The sequence below is a fragment of the Terrapene carolina genome, unplaced genomic scaffold (assembly GCF_002925995.2).
Source record: "Terrapene carolina triunguis isolate 2854851 unplaced genomic scaffold, T_m_triunguis-2.0 Scaffold33392, whole genome shotgun sequence".
In the NCBI taxonomy this organism is placed as follows: Eukaryota; Metazoa; Chordata; order Testudines; family Emydidae; genus Terrapene; species Terrapene triunguis.
The window spans coordinates 2,278,483-2,288,261 of record NW_020697743.1 but is presented as its reverse complement, the minus strand read 5'-3'; positions in this window follow the sequence as shown (position 1 = coordinate 2,288,261).

The window sequence follows — 9,779 nt, the reverse complement described above, 5'->3', positions numbered from 1 at the left end:
GGGCTCTGGGAGGGAGTTTGGATGCTGGGTGCAGGCAGGGCCGGCTCTGGCTTTTTTGCCGCCCCAGGCAAAAAAGCCTCCCGCCGCCGCCCCCCGGCAGGGGAGGGCGGCGAGCCCCGCCGGGGAGAGCGGAGCCCCGGCGGCCAGAGGCAGTGCCGGGGGGAGGACGGCGAGCCCAGTCGCAGCCCCACTCTCGGGCCGGAGTGCCGCGCCACCCCCCTCCAGGTGCCGCCCCAAGCACCAGCTTGGTGGGCTGGTGCCTGGGGCCGGCCCTGGGTCCGGGCTGTGGGAGGTGGTTGGGGTGTGGGAGGGGGTGCGGGGGTCAGGCTCTGGGAGGAAGTTTGGGTGCAGGCTCTGGGCTGGGGCAGAGGGTTGGGGGGAGGGGTGCAGGCTCTGGGCTGGGGCAGAGGGTTGGGGTGCAGTAGGGGTCAGGGGGGAGGTGCTTGCCTTGGGCGGCGCGGCTCCCAAAGTGAGCGGCACACCCCTCTGGCAGCAGCTGCTAGGCGGGGGAGGGTGGGGGGTGTCGCTGCGCGCTGCTTCCACAGCTCCCATTGGCTGCAGTTCCCAGCCAATGGGAGCTGCGGAGTTGGCGCTCGGGGCGGGGGAAATGCGTGCAGACACACACACCGGGGCTGCAGGGACATGCCGGCTGCTTCCGGGAGCGGCGTGGCGCAGGGGGAGGGAGCCGCCTTAGCCCTGCTGCTGGCACGTCTCTGTGTGCCCCTTGGGGGGAAGGGCAGCAGGTCTCCGTGTGCTGCCTGGGGCGGGGGCAGGGCGCAGAGCCGCCTCCCCTTGCCAGGGGCACGCAGAGAAGTGCCAGCAGCCGGCAGCTTCCGGGACCAGCGTGGGGCCACCGGCCACGGCATGCAGGCAGCCTGCCTGAGCCCTGCTGCGCTGCTGGCCGGGACTCAGGGGCAGGTTGTCAGATGAGATTTGTCCTGCATTTTGGGGGGCCCCTGTCATTGGGGATCCCATGACACCGCACAGTTTGTTTCATGGTAAATCTGCCTCTGACCCTGGGGACTGCTCTCAGCCGAAATGACAGCACCCCTTACTGATCAGGCTAATTGTCCACTTTGAACCAGAGGTTTTTCCACGGCCTTTGCCATCTCAAGACGTAGAAGTGTGGCAGGAGTTGAGAGCCCTGAGGGTTGAGGGGGTCTATGTTCACCTTGGAAACCAGGTAGGTTTTGGTTTCCATGGGTATGTTTGCTGTTAGCTGAAGGCCAGAATAGACCACAGGCACCACTGGGGAATCGGAAAATACCAGGAAAAAACCTATTCCAAAGAAAGGCCAGGGCACAATGTCTGTGGCTCCCATTTTCAACAGGCCAAGACCTCTTCTCACTGCCATTTCTCATGACAAGGATCCCCAGGAAAAAGGGAAGGTGCAGTTGGATTTTGGCACAGAGGGGCCCTTTCCCATGTACCTGAGCTCTGTAACCCCACAGCTCCACAGCCTTCTCCCACCCGATTCTTTATAGGAAACTCCTGCTGTGAGATGTGGGTCCGTCCTGCTGGGGTTCTCTGCAGGAGCAGATCGTCCCCCTCTCTTTATCTCCCCGCAGAACAAACGCGCAGTAGAACAAAGAGAGGCATTGTTTTTCTGACACAAAAACAAGATGGAATGTTCACCTGGTTTAATAATGAAAGCAATGATTTGATCATGTTCCTTGTGACCAGCCTTCCTCTCCTGCCCCACCTTCTGTGGGCTACCGAGCTGCTGCATCTGGCAGAGCCTGTCCTGAATTCCCTGGGCACCCAACACTTCAGTGCCCGTGGAATGCAGGAGAGGGTCCTGTGCAGAGAGGGGACAGACCATGAAGAAAGGGGATCCCACTCTTTCCTGGCTACACAGGGTGTTTAGTCATCCTCTTCCAACAGCTGACCCATCTCTTTTGGCCTTTTGATGCAACGGCTGCATGAATTAAGGACGTCCAGCAGATGGCACTTTAATCTTACACTGACGCTGACCACAGGCTCCACTGACTTTCTCAGGGTATGTCTCCAGTGAGCAGAGATGACTGGAGCACATGTAGACACACCCAGGCTAGCTTTGCTCTAACTAACTGGAATAACGAGAGCAGTAAAGCTGTGGGTGCATGGGATGTAAAACCCTGCCTGGGTACCCAGGCCGCTGCCTGGGTTATGCAGCTTCATTGCTGCTGTTAATTGAGGTAGCTAGATTGACGCTAGCTCAGCTGCCCACACATGCTGCAGTGGGAGGGTAGATATAGTCTCACTGTGGCTTTCCACTGAGGATTGGTCTGAAAGCAATTCACACAGTTCTTCTGGCCACTTGCTCCCTACCTACAACTGCCATGGCAACTTCCAAGCCAAATGGACGCCTCTCCCTTGCTGTTCATTCAGACTTCCCCGGGGACTGGCTCAAAGGGTTGATCAGAAGAGCAAATTAACAGAGAATAAACACATGTAAGGCCTGGTTCTCGTCTCATTTACACCAGAGTAAACGGTAGGGCCAGCCCCAAATGATAAAAAGCCGTGAGTCAGGCCACCAAAAATCACGAGATTGGCTTTAAAATCATGAGATGATGTAAAAATAATAGATTTGGTGTTCATTTTATTTGCCTTCTGCGTTTTGAGCCTTTCAGGTGCACCGAGGTCATATTTTGAAGTTTTCGCCCCAGCCCCGGGGGCTAGACACTTAGTTTTTCCTTAAGAAGGAAGGCTGCAATCATCCCCTATCCCAGAGCTTGGGGCTTTAAGGAAAACAATAATTATCATGAGACTTATTACAAAATCATGCAAGTTGGAAACACTGAGTAAACCAGGAGTAACTCCACTAAAGTCAATGGCATCATCCCAGAATAAAGCCTGTGTAGCAGAGATAAGAATCGGCTCCATTGTAGCCTACTTGTTCTGCAAGAGAGACGTAGCCTTTTTAAAGGTGTTTGTGGCTTTAGTTCCTTGTGGGCCTTTAACAAAAACAGGGAATTGCAAATAAAATGAAACAAAACCACCATGAAACCCACAGCAACTCTGTGATGGGGTGAGATCCCCACGCTAACCCTGTAAGAGCAGAATTGGGCAAGGTGGGCCCAATCAGCCAATTTGGCTGCAAACGGGAGCTTTTGGTGGGAGGCAGCTAATTAGAGAGAAGTTCTTCTGCGCAGGAACAGGTGGGGCTATAAACAGGGCCGCCCAGAGGATTCAGGGGGCCTGGGGTCTTCGGCAGCGGATCCCAGGGCGGGAGGACCCCCAGCCGCCAAATTGCCGCCAAAGACCCGGAGCGGAAGAAGCTCCAGGGGCCCGGGCCCCACGAGAGTTTTCCAGGGCCCCCGGAGCGAGTGAAGGACCCTGCTCCAGGGGCCCCGAAAAACTCTCGTGGGGGCCCCTGTGGGGCCCGGGGCCTGGGGCAAATTGCCCCACTTCCCCCCCCCCCTCCCCCGGGCGGCCCTGGCTATAAAGCTAGGTAGCAGGTTACAGACAGAAGCTGCTGCTGAGGAAGGGTAGTGACTCTTGAGGAAGTGGGAGGAGTGTAAGCGAGGAAAAGGCTCCAGGAAGGCAAGCAGCAGACCCTTCCTGGGAGGAGGCTTTGGAGCTGGTACACCCAGGGAGAGACGGGGAACCAGGAGTGGTAGGAAGCAGTCCAGCGAAGGAGCAGTGAGGGCTAACAGAGGAAGGCCCACAACTGCTGAGCTGAGGGTCCCTGGATGGGAACCCGGAGTAAAGGACAGGCTTAGGTTCCTTTACTAGCCACTAGGAGTGGCACCATGGGGCGGTGAGAGGGAAGACTGCCTAGGAGTGCTAGGGAGAAGAGGCTTTGCTACCCCGGAAGGGGGCACGCTGAGTGGCCTGGACAGGGGCTGAGTCACGAAGAGGACGCTGGGCCTGAGACCAGAGGGAGAGGCAGAGCGGTGGCGTGTAGAACCATGGATGGGGGCATCGGCCTCAAGAGTTAATCCCCAGCGTGACCAGGAGGAGGCGCCAGACCAGCGGTGAGTGGTGCGCCCCGTGACACACACGCAGAATGAAAGCCCAACATGCAGCAACTCTCATTGTCAAGTGGTTGGCAACAAGCCCCGAGCCCACTTGGGATATAAAATAAGCAAACTTGGCAGCTGTCCCCGGTTTTCTTAAAGCATAATGATTGTTTCTGTTTTCCTTAGCACACGCTGACGGGGCTTTCAAAGAAGTCTGCTGGGTGTGGGTGGTGAGTGGTCGGCGGAGGGCGTCTTCTATCCTATTTGTCCAAATGGCTGGTTTTCATATCACGAAGCCTGGAGCAATAATGAATGGAGTCCACCTCTGTTGCTCCCTTTTCTGTCTGTGCTGTGCTACAAATGTGCATTTTAAGCTTTTCTTGTGCAGAGAGCTTCAGCCTGAACATTTTCTTCTATAAACAAAGGCCAGTCTAAGATCCTAATTCAGCAAGTTACTTAAGCACATGCTTAACTTAAGCCACATGAGTAGCCAGTGGGACTAAAATCAAACCAAGTAACTTGCTGTATCATAATCTAACTCCATTGACATTGGAAGAGTGGCATACTTATTTGCTCTAACAGTGATACAATAGAAACCTCCTGGCAATTATTTCAGGGACATTTTGTTTCCCTTTGTAAGTGCCTCAGGTGAAATTCAGATTTGATATCCGAGGATCCATCCAACTGCTCTCCAAAGACGGAGGCAGGCATGGGTGCTGCAGGAGGCAGAAAGTCAGTGGGTGTGTCTACACTCCATAAAAAGACCTGCAACAGCGAGTCGGAGTGTCCTGGTCAGCTGACTTGGGCTTGCAGGGCTCATACTGCAGGTCTAAAAATGTCTGTGTAGACCAGTGGTTCTCAAACTGGGTTGGGACCCCAAAGTGGGTTGCAACAGCTGGTGTTAGACTTGCTGGGGCCGAGGGCTTCAGCCTGGGGTGGCCGGGCGCGGGCTTTGGGCACCCCTCGTGGGGTCGTGTAGTAATTTTTGTTAGAAGGGGGTCATAGTGCAATGAAGTTTGAGAACTCTTGGTGTAGATGTTCAGGCTCTGAGACCCAGCCCCGTCATGGGGTTTCAGAGCCTGGGCTCCAGGCTCAGTGGGAACGTCTACACTGCTATTTTAGCCCATCACGTAAGCCCCACAAGCCTGAATCAGTTGACCTGCACTCTGAGAGTTGCTCCCATGGGTCCTTGTATACAATGTAGCTATACCCAGAGTCACCAGGTGACTGGCCTCTTTAAAAAGGGAACGTGTCCAACTCACCTGTGATTAGTTAGTTGTTTCCTGATGCGACCTAACAACGGGCAGCTGGCCTCCATTAACCCCAGGCAACAGTGGAGAAAGGGGAGCAGATGAGAGTGCCGGGGGAGACCTGAGCGAGCAGAAATCAGGAGCTGCTGTTTCAGGGACCTAGCACCGAGAGAGCTGTTGTGAGAGTGCTGCTGCTGAGAGGTCTGGAAGAACTGGCCAGAGTGGGGAAGCCCTGCTGAGTGGAAGCCCTGTGCACAGGCCTCCGGTGAAAGGGGAGGAACTAGCACAGTGCAGGCCGCTCCCAGGAACACGAGGTTTGTTCCCGTGAGCAGGGGTAGGACTTGCCGGGGTGTGGGCTGCTGAGCCCTCTCTCAAAAGCCCTGAGTGGAGGGCTATGATAGAAAAGCCACAAGAAGGACAGAGAATGGCCAGAGATGTGAAGGCCCTGGAATCGGGGCACGGGAGCTGGAGAAGTGAGGTTATTAACTCTTCAGTGGGCCTGGAGAAATGCTGCATTTTAACCTGCCTCTCACAGGGGATTTTGAAAATGGCCTGATTCTGAGAGTTTTGTTGGAGGTGGAAATTGTATTCGTAAACTGCCCAGAAGCAGGATTTGAATCGGGTGCTGAGGGTACGTCTACACAGCCTGTGGAAGTGAGCCTCAAAGCCCAGGCCAACTGACTCAGGCTTGTGCTACCCTGCTAAAAATAGCTGTGTAGACATTTCGGCTCAGGCTGGAGCTCAGGTTCTGAAGCCTTGGGGGGGGGGGGGGGGGCAGTGGGCATCAGCCAATGCTCCAGCCTGCGCTGCAACTTCAAAGCGCTGTCTACACAGCTATTGTCAGGGTACTAGCACAAGCCCCTGAAAAGAACACCTTATTTTCCTGGGCAGAGGGAGGTGGCCCTCAGCCTAATCCCCGGTGGAAGTCCACCAATAACTTCATTGTGTTCTCCAGTGGTTTAATGTGTGAGTGTCGCTACTAGGAGCAAGTATCCCATCAAAGCAAAAAAGGGAGGGAAAAAATGAAGAGCCACCTTCCATTTGGTGTGGGCGTGGGCAGATGGTTCCTTGGAGTCAGGTGACTGGAAGAGCGAGCTTAGCCCCTGCCCCACACCAAGCCCCAGTGAAAGTACAAGCCCCAGTGAAACAAAAGCTTGAGAAAAGGCTATGGCCTCACAGTGGCCACTGACAATAGGCAGCTTGGGCTCTCTCCAACCAACAGAAAGTGAATTCCAGAGCAGAGGGCTTCGCACCACCCCCTCCCCAACCCGCCCCGCCAGCCCTGGACTTCATACTAACGTTGCCTGGAGTAGAAATGCCTCAGCTGACCTGCGCTGTTGTGGCAGTGCACAGACAGGTGATCTCCCCAAGAGCCTGGACCCAAGATATTTAAGGCTTTGGACCCCGATCTGGTGCCCACTGAAGTCAGTGGGTGTTTCATGTCTGGTGTGCTGGGTAATGAGACAAGTGCTCCATGCCTATGAAATTAAACTGGCTCTTTATTGAAAAAAACTATTTACAGAAGTGCTGCAACTTCAGCTAGCATTCAGGCCATGTGCACACAGACTGACTTCCTGGTGCTGCCTCCAAACTTCCCTGCTGCAACCTGTGCTCCTCCCTCCAAGTTCCACGCAGGTTGCTGTAGTGGGGCTTCTTCCATTGACTTCAGTGGCCATTGGAGTGAGCAGTGTCAGCACTTTGAAAGGTGCCCAGGGGAAGTAGTGTTGGCCAAGCAAGCACCTGCTGAAACGTCTGATGGGCTCCAAGGCCAACCCCCTGTGAAGAGTATTACCACAATTCTATCGGGGGGGAGGGATAGCTCAGTGGTTTGAGCATTGGTCTGCTAAACCCAGGGTTGTGAGTTCAATCCTTGAAGGGGCCATTGGGGGATTTAGTTGGGGTTGGTCCTGCTTTGAGCAGGGGGTTGGACTAGATACCTCCTGAGGTCCCTTCCAACCCTGATGTTCTGTTCTATCTAGGAGTCACAAAGGCAGCAATAATTGCAGCAAGGTTCAGACTGGAAAGAAATGGCTTCTGTTGTCTTACCAGATCTAGATTCAAAATGTGATATATTTTGGCCACCGAGTAAAATCTGGAAGCTGAGGAGCAAGCCAAGGTCCAAAGTTACCCCAAATTCTTGTGTGGGTCCATCCCTTCAGTAGCAAAAAGCAGGCATGCTCCATGCCTACCATGTTCTCAAGGCGCTTTCCTAAGTGTGTGTCCCTTGTGTCTCATGCAGGCAGAGAGAGAGAGAGAGACAGTGCACTCTACTCAACTCCCTCTCTCAAACAGGCGTGAGAAGATCAGAGGCACTGCACAGGCTTGGTGTTTCCATAGCATCTTCCAGCTATGGAGCTGCCGGGCTTCACAAAGTTCAGTCATTAAATAAGTGTCATTTCCCATCATCCCTGTGAGACTGAGAGAGATCAAGAGACTTAGCTGAGGTCACGGAGTGAATCTGTGGCAGAGCTGGGAATACAAATCTCCCATCCCTTTCACTTCGGTAGTCCTTGACAGTTGTGTGATGTGAGTGCCGTAGGGGTCTGAACACTGACCTTCTGATCCGGTAGCATTTTACACCCACTTTGGGCAGATTTAAATGACAACACAAGGTAGGAGGCAGTGAGGAATCAGACCCCAGGGCTCCTGACTCTACTGCACCTTAAGCTGAAGACTGTCCACAGGAGATACAAGGCACTCAGCAGGGGCCTAACTCGGCTCCCCTGGCAATGAATGAGAGAGGCCAGCCCTGGAATCCCAGACTGGTGAACGTCATCGGCATACTGATTGCATCGCTAGCGAAACATCTCACTCAGCTGTCTGCTCACTGTATGGAGACCAGGAGATGTCAGACTAGACCAGCGATTCTCAAACGATGGGCCAGGCCTCCCTTGGGAGGTACGGGAATGTGTCACGGGAGGTGTGAGCTGTGTGCTTTTTAAGAGCGCTGGCTGTCAGCCACCGACTGCAGAAGGGCCGGGCACACCCAAGAGGTGGGGATAAAGCTGGAGCCCACCGCTTGGGCTCTCCTTCCCCCTGCCATCCCTCACCTGCAGGTGGCAGAGCTTCGGCTGGGTGCCAGCAGCAGCGCAGAAGTAAGGGTGACAATGGGGCACTAAGTCTGCTGTGAAAAGTGATCTTGATGATGAAGATCACTTTTCACATTGCCACCCTTACTTCTGTGCTGGTGCGACGCTGCCTTCAGAGGTGGGCACCCAGCCAGCAGCCGCTGCTCTCAGCTCCGCCTTCAGGGCTGGTTGGCGATCTATGTACCGGGGGGAAGGGCTGCCATAAATGACTACAGACCCAAAGAAGGGGCCTCTGATCAAATAAGTTTGAGAACCACTGGTCTAGACCTTTCAGAACTTGCCATGAGTTCCTTCAGGGCACGCAGCCCCGACTGGAGCTGTACAAAACTCTACAGCTTTACTTTGCAAACGTCCCTATACAAAAACCCAACATTGTCACAGGATTGAACTAGAATCCATGAATCTGACCAGGAACACAATTTCGCAGATGTGTGTGTTTGAAAAAAAACAACTTGTAACATGGAAAAATAATTGTCCAAAAATGCACCTAAGATGAAATGTTGTAATTTTAACCAATGTTCACACAGATCTTTTTCCATTTGCATAGCAAGAACATTTTCATGGTGATAGTAAGTGGTTTGCCAATGAAAACTGACTTCATTTAAAAAAAAGACAGGGACGTCAGACCAATAGGGATACAATGCTATGTTTGAACTAGAAACAAGATCTGCTGCTTTCTTATAAACAAGAGACCTTCTGATCTGAAGCTAAATCCAGTGCATTACAGCAGTGAAATATTTGTTTTCAGCACCTTGCCTTAACTCCTCGATTTTCTCTATAGTAAAAATAAAACTCTTTTCACAGATTTCTTGAAGGAAACGTCTAACACTTTAAGCAAGATGTCCATTTAGACAACTGGAAGATGTATAACTGGAGTGATTTACTACTGCTTATCTGTTCAAACTGCAAAACCACAAGTGTGAAAAGAAGTTGGTAAAGGAGGAGGGCTTACTGCAAGAATAGGTATTGTGGTTAAGTGACTAGAGCATCAAACATGGTTTCTATTCCTGGCTCTCCTGCTGCGGGACCTCGAGTAAATCATAGAGAGGTGTTATGTCTCAGTTTCCCCTTGCACTTTTTTAATTTAGATTGCAAGCTCTTTAAGGCAGGATGTCTCATAATGGGTTTGTACCTCTATATGGTATTGATATATAAGTGATATTAGTTAAACCAGTTCAACTAAAAATGAACTGGGTTGAACTTTTCAGAGGCTCAAAAAACTTTCTGCCTCAGTCTCCATAGCTATCTTGAGGGAAAATTTGCCTTTGTAAAGTGCTTTGAGGTCCCAGGGTGAGACAAAGACCATGTGGACAAAGCAAAATGTTTTGGATCTGGGCCATTGAAGAAGGTATGGAGAATTAAGATCCCACATGGGATCCAGGAGACTTGGAGCCCTTATTGGAGACAAAATCTGACCCAGCTTTTTGAGGCATTTGTTGCTCAATTTATCCTACTTTTTCTACAGCAAGTTACAGTGGATCAGCATATTTGATTTT